Source organism: Delphinus delphis, chromosome 12 (genome assembly GCF_949987515.2).
Source record: "Delphinus delphis chromosome 12, mDelDel1.2, whole genome shotgun sequence".
NCBI lineage: Eukaryota > Metazoa > Chordata > Mammalia > Artiodactyla > Delphinidae > Delphinus > Delphinus delphis.
Genome location: NC_082694.2, coordinates 73,022,697 through 73,032,804, shown reverse-complemented (window position 1 = coordinate 73,032,804; position 10,108 = coordinate 73,022,697).

Here is a 10,108-nt window from a genome sequence, read left to right as displayed (position 1 = left end):
GCATCAACCCTCCTTCCTCATCGCAGGATGATCCAGGTTGGGAGGTAAGGAAAGGCTCAGGAATATCCAGGCTTAATTAGCTGCTATTTGAATGGAAGATGCTGTGAGCCAAGGGCAAGAGGTCCACGAATGGGGGTCAAGAAATCAATGGAGGGGAATCAACAAGACATGTAATTAAATGAAAGACAGACTTCAGGACAGATGCTTGGGGTAGTCTGACTTAATTTCTACAGAAAGGTACTCAGGCTTAAAGCTAAGTTTTAAAGAGCAGAAAATAAATCTTCCCACTCACTTGGTGCCTTGCCTTGCTAGGCATGTGAGCTCAGATGATAATAACAGCAAAGTGACACTTGTTACACCTCAGGTACTGTTTTAAATGTTTTATATGCTTTCACTAATTTAACTCTCATACCCTATAAGGGAGGTACTATGACTGTCATCTCCATTTTACAGATTAGAAAATTGTGGTACAAAGTGGTTAAGCAAATTTGTCCAAGATCACCTTGCAAGTAAAGTTAGCATTTGGCTCCAAAGTGTATGTTATTAACTACGATACTATCCTACATTCCCAAATTAGGAAGACGTGTCTTTCTTCTTTGAAAGTCATGAGAAATATATCAGAGATAGTGAAAGCTAACAAAGTGGGAGTCCCAAAAATCAGCCACAAGGAAATGAAAGTAGACAAAAGTTAGTCTTAACTACGGAGAATGTCTTGAGGGATACCTGCCCCTCAGCGCTAAAATTTATTCTCCCCGCTCTGTCCTTCTGCCTGGAGTAGCACCACTGGCTCCTTGTCCAAGTTAAATCTTGTAATCTCTGCGTTTTTCTTTTACATTTTAGTTGATCCCAGCATGGGTTATAAGGTTCATCCATTCTAATAGCATCTCCTTATTCAGAATGGCCCTGGCTTCAGGAAAGAGGAGATTCTAAAACGGGTGGGCAGGATAAAAGAGATAGGCAGAAAGGCCTGGAAGAAAAAGGGAGGACCCTGGTTATAAAGTGTCTAAAGAAAAGAAGGTGGGAGCTTTTTTTAAACAATTGGAGCCATCACACTCTGAATCCAGAAATAAATTGACTCGCATCCTGAAAAACATAGAATGGATCCCCAGATTGAGAAATAGTGATCTCTATGTTTCAAATGCAAAGGAGAAAGTGTGTGAGTGTAATGGATTTCCATAAATGGTATTTTTTTTATTTTAATACTAAGGAAATAGACAAAATAAGGAATGATAGTGGATACATGCAATTGTTCTCCACATTCTGTAGGTCAGGAATCTGAAGTTCAGAAAGGTTAAGTAACTTATCCAAAGGCACTCAGCTAGGGAGTGTCAGAGCCCCAATGTGTACTTGGGCAACACAACTCCAGAGTTCACACTTTTAACGTCTACAATGTACTGCCTTTTATGTGAAGCAGGTGGGTGAAATGCTGGCCAAGTCCACAAACTGTGACTGGGGCCATAGCACTGTATTTGGTTCAGGGTAAGCTCAACACAATTAGAACAGAGCAACCCTTTTCAATTCAACAAACACATACTCCCATGTCTCTGCATTTTGTTGCATACTCCTGGGAAAACAGATCTAAGACTCAGCTCTCAAAGCAGGAGACACTTGGCATCTCAGAGCATGGGAGGAAACACAGAAGCATTTCTGTACAAAGCAATGTGCCCTAAGCTCAGTTAGAGGAAAGCATGAAAGGTCCAGAGGATTTACACGGAACCCAATAGTGGTCAGGTGAATGTGACTGGGTAAGGGGTATTTCTGGCAAAGGGAGAAATCAAACCAAGGTCCATAGGAGAGCTTGTGGCTGGATGTGTGCAGGAATTACTGTTCTGGCTGCAACACTGAGGCAAGAAGGGAAATGCGAGATATGACTACAGATTACATTCGGTTTGGCATGCCTGGCTAAGGAGTCTCTGATTCCGGAAGGAACATCTTTTGAAGAAAGGGTTGACAGGACACCTAAAGATATATCAAAATGGATAAACGGTTGTAAGTGAAAGATGCAGACACATTTCAAAAATCATCAGGAGGAGCAAAGGCAAGAAAGTCATGAATATAAATACATTGTCTCTGTAGTTAAAGGTGGATATCTCTGTGCTATCTTTTAAAAAGTAATCAGTTAGATAGAGTCATAGAAATTTAACGCAAATGCATATACACACGTGAGTAAAGCAAGGGTGGATCATATAATGAAGAAAGAATAAGATTCAGAGGCAAGTCCAAGATGGATACGGGGAGAAGGCTTCAGAGATTGTTAGAGAAGCTAAAAGTGTGCAGTTTTATACAGTGCAAAACGCTGATCTCCAAGTGCAAGTCTCTTACCATGGCTATTAGAAGAACCCCGGAAGAATCGCTTATGCAAAAAATGCTTCACTGCCATTGTCATCAGGCTCATAAGTTTGCACAGCCAGATAAGTAGACACACGCTCCACTGCATCTTGTGAATATCATACCTTTTGTTCAAATATCACATTGAAATCCTAGGACTATGTCATTTACCCTTCCATATATTTTTTTACTCAATTTAAAAATACAACAAAAAAGATATGCATAATGGCAAAGCAACCGCTCCCAATGACTGAAATTTAGTTTAAAAATGGAAATGGGGAGGTGCCCAATGTGTGGAGTTGATATCCACCGTGAGATGCGGAAGGCATAATCATTTTGAATTAAATACTCACAAAATGATTGTTTTGTAGATTGTTCTGTTTTCCTCACCAAGGTGAGGTAAAATCAATAAATTCACACCTCTCTGTTAGAGGATTTGGGAGATACATGCAAAACAGAAAATACATGCTTTTGCCTTAAAGGATTTCATAGTTTTATTAGAAAAAATGAGTCTTACACTATGGACCTGTAAGTAGTGGCCCTGTATTGAGGGATAGAGAAAAGGATGTGTGGTCTCCACAGTTTCACAGAATTGTATACTTACAGGGAAAATACATTCTTCTAAAATGCTTTAAAAATAACTTCATTCAATAAAGAATTTTCCCTGGATGTATTTTTTTGAGTGTCTGGTATGTCCTAGTACTGGAGAAAAAGAGAAGACCGAGAATGTTTTCTGCCCTTGAGCAGCCCATCAAGTAAGAAAGACGACACATAAATGATTTGAGTACCACAAAAGCTACATATAACGGGGATGAACCATGTGCTTAGAAACACAAAGGAAGGGGGGCTACCTCTCTCTTTTCCCATGTGTGATTTTATTACCCCAAAGTTCCTTCCACAAAGACAGATACCAGGACACATCTAACTAGCTTTTGCTGCCATGATTACAAAATCCGTATTAGAGATATAACCCCACTGACTATATTTGGATGAGCAATGTATCCAGCGCTCATCTTATTAATTTTAGCCTAATATGCATTAAAGGGTAAGAATCATGCCCAGTTATAATTTAATTCCTGAATAATTCTGATGACCCTTAGACATGATGATTTAGATAAGCATAAAGGCACATAGCAAAATCAAAGAATAGACTTTTTCTTTTTTTAACATGTTTATTAGAGTATAATTCCTTTACAACAGTGTGTTAGTTTCTGCTTTATAACAAAGTGAACCAGCTATACATACAGATATATCCCCATATCCCCTCCCTCTTGCATCTCCCTCCCCCCCTCCCTATCCCACCCCTCTAGGTGGTCACAAAGCACCAAGCTGATCTCCCTGTGCTATGTGGCTGCTTCCCCCTAGCTATCTATTTTATATTTGGTAGTGTATATATATCCATGCCACTCTTTCACTTCATCCCAGCTTACCCTTCCCCCTCCACGTGTCCTCAAGTCCATTCTCTACATCTGTATCTTTATTCCTGTCCTGCCCCTAGGTTTTTCAAGACCTTTTTTTTTTTTTTTTAGATTCCATATATATGTGTTAGCATACAGTATTTGACTTACTTCGCATGACTTACTTCACTCTGTATGACAGACTCTAGGTCCATCCACCTCACTACAAATAACTCACTTTTGTTTCTTTTTATGGCTGAGTAATATTCCATTGTATATATGTGCCACATCTTCTTTATCCATTCATCTGTCGATGGACACTTAGGTTGCTTCCATGTCCTGGCTATTGTAAATAGAGCTGCAATGGACACTGTGGTACATGACTCTTTTTGAATTATTACAGTTTTCTCAGGGTATATGCCCAGTAGTGGGATTGCTGGGTTGTATGGTAGTTCTATTTTTAGTTTTTTAAGGAACATGCATATTGTTCTCCATAGTGGCTGTATCAATTTACATTCCCACCAACAGTCAAAGCACAGATTTTTAAGACTTAAGATTCTTCTAGTAGTGAGAATCAGGGTGGAGAAAAGGAGGAGGCAAGCAAGGCAGCCAAGGTGCAGCATTTAAAGAAGCGCTCACTCTTCCTGATTAATCCTGACAGCGCGCACCTCCTTAACACGTGTGCCCTAGGTACCCAGCTGCCTTCACCCTAGTCTCAGCCCCTGAGTGAACTGTTTAAAGGGAGAGCAAAATAGAAGGGAATGCTGTTAAAAGAAGCCTACAGCAGCCAGAGAAATGGACCCAGACTATCCATTTCAGAAAGGCCTTTCTCTGTGCCACACTACCTACCCCCTGTAGAATAGACCGGCAGTAAGACTCAGTGATTTCCTGCTGCAGGCACGAGGCTCAGAATACACATTGGGTCTTTTTCAGCTTTTTTTCTTCTTCCAGTTTGATATAATTGACATATAGCACTGTATAAGTGTAAGGTTGTACAGCGTAATGATCTGACTGACATACATCATGAAATGATGACAATAAGTTTAGTGAACATCCATCATTTTGTACATAATAGATACAAAATTAAAGATATAGAAAAAACTCTTTTTTCCTTGTGATGAGAACACTCAGGATCTACTCTCTTAATAACTTTCAAATATAACCTACAGCAGTGTTCACTGTATTTATCATGGTGTTCCCTAGTTCTTATTTACCTTATAACTGAAGTTTGTACCTTTTAATTACCTTCCTCGAATTCCCCCTGCCCCGCTCCGGCTACCTCTGGTAAATCTGATCCTTTTTCTATCAGTTTGTTTGGTTTTGTAGTATAATTGACCTACAACATTATGTAAGTTCCTAGTACACAATATACTGATTTTATATTTCTATGCATTCCAAAATGATCGTCATGATAAGTCTAGTTGTGATACTGCCACCATACAAAGACATTACATAATTAGTGACTATATCCCCCCACACTGTACACTTCATACCCGTGACTCCTTTATTTTGCAACTGGAAGCTCGTGCCTCTTAACCTCCCTCACCTATTTCTCTCCTCCCCCTACCCTCTTCCCCTTGGGCAACCATCTGTTTGTTCTCTGTATCTATGACTCTGTTTCTGTTTTGTTATGTTTGTTCATTTGTTGTTTTTTTTTTTTTTTTTTTTTTTTTTGCGGTACGCGGGCCTCTCACTGTTGTGGCCTCTCCCGTTGCGGAGCACGGGCTCCAGACGCGCAGGCTCAGAGGCCATGGCTCACGGGCGCAGCCACTCCGCGGCATGTGGGATCTTCCCGGACCGGGGCACAAACCCGTGTCCCCTGCATCGGCAGGCGGACTCTCAACCACTGCGCCACCAGGGAAACCCTGTTCATTTGTTTTGTAGTTTAGATTCCACATATAAGAGATAACATACAGTATTTGTCTTTCTCTGTTTGACTTGTTTCACTTAGCATAATATCCTCTAGATCCATCCACACTGTCACAAATGATAAGATTTTTTTACGGCTGAGTAAAATTTTAAATAATTAAAAATAATTAAAAACTTAAAAATAATTTTAAAAATTAAAAATAGAACTACCATGGGATATAGCAATTCCACTCCTGGGTATTTATTCGAAGAAAGAGAAAACATTAATTCAGAAAGATACATGCACCTCTATGTTCACTGCAGCATTATTTACAATAGCCAAGATATGGAAGCAACCTCTTTCTTCTGAAGAAGTTTGGTGAAAGTCACCCTTGGCCCAGTCATTGAGTTGTCTATAAGCAATGAAAGACACCTCAAAGTGATTAGAGCAATTTTTGAGTGAATCTTTATGTCCTCTGTTTTAAAATGTACTTGGGATTTGATCTAATTAGGTATGGAAACACACACAGACACTTAATTGAAGAAGAAGTTTTTATACTCAGAGATGCCTAGAACAGGAGGTGCAGCATGCCATGCAGGGCCATGCAGTGAAGTACCAAGGTTGGTCAGGAGGCAAAGGGGAAAATTTGGGCAAGAGCCTTTATTATAGTTTTCAACTGAAAGAAATGGGCAAGGCAGAGTAAGCAGAGGAGTTTAGGATTGCCAAGTTTGTTCGTTTATTTATTTATTTTTGGCCACACTGCACGGCATTCAGGATCCCCTGACTAGGGTCAAACCTGTGTCCCTTGCAGTGGAAGGGCAGAGAGTTAATCACTGGACTGCCAGGGAAGTCCCTAGGATTGCCAAGTTTAAATAATTTCAGCAGTCTCCATCCAGCATGTGGGGCTCCCCCTAGTTATCAAATACCTGACCCTGGGATGATTAAGGCCAGGGATAGTGGCTTCCAGGGTGAGAGAAGGATAGAGGAGGTATTGACTCTATTGATAGATTGGCTGGTTTGCATATGAAAGGTGCGTTTCCTCTAGGAATTAGCTAACTTTGGGAGACAAGTCCCTTCCAGTGTCAGGGAGACCCCAAGATGTCAAAGCATCATAATAAAAAGAGATGCTTAATATATATCTATATTTTAAGAGTTACCTTTCACTAAATTTCCAATATTCCTGAGGCCTGTGGGAGAGCTGAACTTCTTCTCTTACTCAGAAATGATATGGAGGCATTCATGCAGCAAAGTTTGGGAAAACTTACAATATCACTGCATGAGCTATAATCAGAGGGCCCTGGCTTCCCAGAGTTTTCAATCCAGCATTATTCACAACTCTTTTGAAAAATGCGTAGAGAGAAAGCTCTTACTGGACTCTAGGTACATATTTTTAACATTTACACTAACTCAACAACCTAGGGTTTTAACCACCAGAAAGCTTACATAAAAAGTGCAAAAACTGTGGGCTTTTTTCCGTGTTGTGTTTTATGAAAGAAATGGAAAAACAAAGTGTGCAATACAAGGAAAAGCTATAAAGACAACACTCAGGTTTCCCTGGAGCCATTTTGAACAAAGTTGCTGACACGGACCCTCAGCTTCCAGATGAAATTAAATGTGTCAGAAGTTCCTTCACAAACCATGTAAGTGGCCACATCTTTGTTCCCACTCTGTGCAGTACAAGGCGAGATTTTTAGTGCTAGGAAAGCTGCCAGCCAAGGAGAGGACTGAAGAAAAGAGCAACTTACAATTATTAAGCTACTGTAGGATATGACTAACCAAAACGGCTGAAAAGAATGGAATTTTGTTCAGCTTCTGTTAACAATGTTGAAAGTGTGAGAAATGGAATGAACTTAGTTCGAAGATATTTGAGAGGTGCAAACATCAAAGGGGCATAATTAGAAGCAAGTGTTTAGAGCAAAAAATGATAACAGATTCATGGCTGATAGTCAGGAATTAATTTCAGGCCTGCAATTTCTCCAGAGCTACAGAGTCCGTCTCCCAGAACATGGAACATTCCTTTTTTTCCCCAGGAATTCTCCCTATCAATGTCAGCATTCTTGCTTGTAAAGATGGCCCAAGAAACTGCCCATTCTAGGGTGTGGTCTGCCTCAAAATGTATCAATGCTGTGGGTTAAACAGTATCCTCCAAAAAAAAAGATATGCTCAAGTCCTAATCCCCAGGACCTCAAAATGTCACCTTATTTGAAAATAGGGTCATTGCAGATGTTTAGTTCAGTTGAGGTCATAATGGAACTAAATCCAATAATGACTGGTGCCCTTATAAGAAGATGGCCATGTGAAGACACAGGAAAATGGCATGTGATGGTAAAGGCAGAGACTGGAGTTATGCAGCTACAAGCCCAGGAACACCAAGGATGGCAGGCAAACTACCAGAAACTAGGAAGAGGCATAAAATTATTCCCCTGTAGGTTTCAGAGGGTGCATGGCCCTGTGGATACCTTGATTTCAGACTTCCAGTCTCCAGAACTGTAAGACAATAAATGCCTGTGGTTTTAAGTAATTTAGCTTGTGGTACTTTGTTACAGCAGCCATAGGAAACTAACACACAGGCTCTAACTGCTGACCAGAATATTTTTAGTGCATCCTAAATTCCTAATTTTGAACACTGAATCTAGTTCTCTTTTTTCCAGCTTTGGGGAGGAAAGCTAATTTCTATCTCTGATTTTGTTAGATTTTTCTGTGGTATCATGAGTAATTCCCTAAAGAACAGAGGGATAGTCAATAGAGTAATACCCAGAACTTGTTCTTTGAGAACTGAGATTTAGGGACTATTCAGGACCTTCAGCTCCAACAACGGTTACCAAGACTGAGCTTCTGGAAAATATGAAGGCCAGAGCAAAATCATGAGTGGCCAAGGAGTAAGATATGACATCAAATGACTTTTGAGATGAAACTGAAATCAATAAATCATCCCTGACACCCTACAGAATGTAGTGATCCCCTAGCACTGGGAAAGAAAGATAATGAAAAATTTCATCCCGCTACCCCCTAGAAACAAAACAAAACAAAATAAAGCAAACGGAACCACTGAAGAAACACAAAGTGAGAGTTTGAGTAATCTCTGTAGGAGGTGACCAAGAAACATTACTCAGTGCTTGCAAAAAGAGCACCCCCTATTTGCTGCCCATGGGAGTATGAACTAGTTTGGCTTTCTGGAACACCACCCGATAATGTGTACCCAGTCTTTAAAACAAGCATGCATTTCTCATCACCAAAATGCAGGCTGCATCTGATTTCAGGGGCCTGCTCCATCTCCAGTATACTTTGCAGTGTGTGCAGGCTGCCCAGTGCTCCAGCAAGTCTGAGGGCTGGCATTTTCTTTGTTCCCACCACAAGCAGGTATTCAACTCATGGGATAAGGCTCTTTCTTGCAGCAGCCTCCAAACACCCTCTAAGAGATCAAGACATGTCACACTGGCAAATAACGGTAAGGCCATATCTTCTTGAGGAGTTCTATAGTCTGTCTCTGAGCAGGCATGCAGGGCCACCAACTCATGTCATTTACATACCAGAAGTAAGAGCCATTCAGGGGTGTGTCCCCGAGTGAGCCATAATTATATCAGTAGGAGCCTGTCAAGACCAGGCACCATTCTGAGTATGCTTCTTTCAGTGGGACCATATAATAAAGATAATCAGGGTGGTCTTTCCAGGGCAATTAGAATGCCTGTGGGATTGAAGGTCATTAATGAAATAAGTAGCAAGAATTAAGAGTTTACTCAAGTAAACAGGTCGAGGATGGGCATTCAGCCACATCCAGGCAATTCTGCCTCCTGCTCTGTGATTAGTCCTACTTCTGTCATGAACTTATGATTACACCTCTGTGCCACTGTGTACATGGCTCAAATCATCTTCCTCTCCTTCCCTTGCTCCTTCCACCTTTCAACCTTTACAACTCCAATTTACCCTTCAAAAACAACTGCTGTATATGACTTGGCAATTCCACTCATAGAAACAAAAAGACATGTCCACCAAAGTCTTGTACAAGAATGTTTATAGCAGCTTGAATCATAACAGTCAAAAACTGGAAATAATCCATATGTCTATCGACAAACTGTGGGGCAGTCATACGATGCAATACTACTCAGCAATAAAATGGGACAAACAACTGATACGTGCAACCATATGAGTTAATCTAAAAAAACCCAAAAAACAAAAAACAACATTATGGTGAATGAAAGAAGCCATATATGATTTTATTTATATGAAGTTCTAGAACAGGAAAAACTAATCTAAGGTGAAAGAAATCACAGGTTGCATTCTATGGGAAGGGTTGAGGATTGTCTGGAGGAGGAATTTAAATGTTCAGCCTATTGCACAAGATAATCTAAATGTTCAATATACTGATCAGGGTGTGGGTTACACAAGCATATGCATTTGTCAAAAGTGAGTAACTTGCACACTAAGAATACCTGCACTTCACTGCAGAAAAATTATATCCCAATAAAAAATCAATAAATGAATGAAATCTCACATTAATTCCCTATGCTAGAGATACATACAGATTTTTTAATAA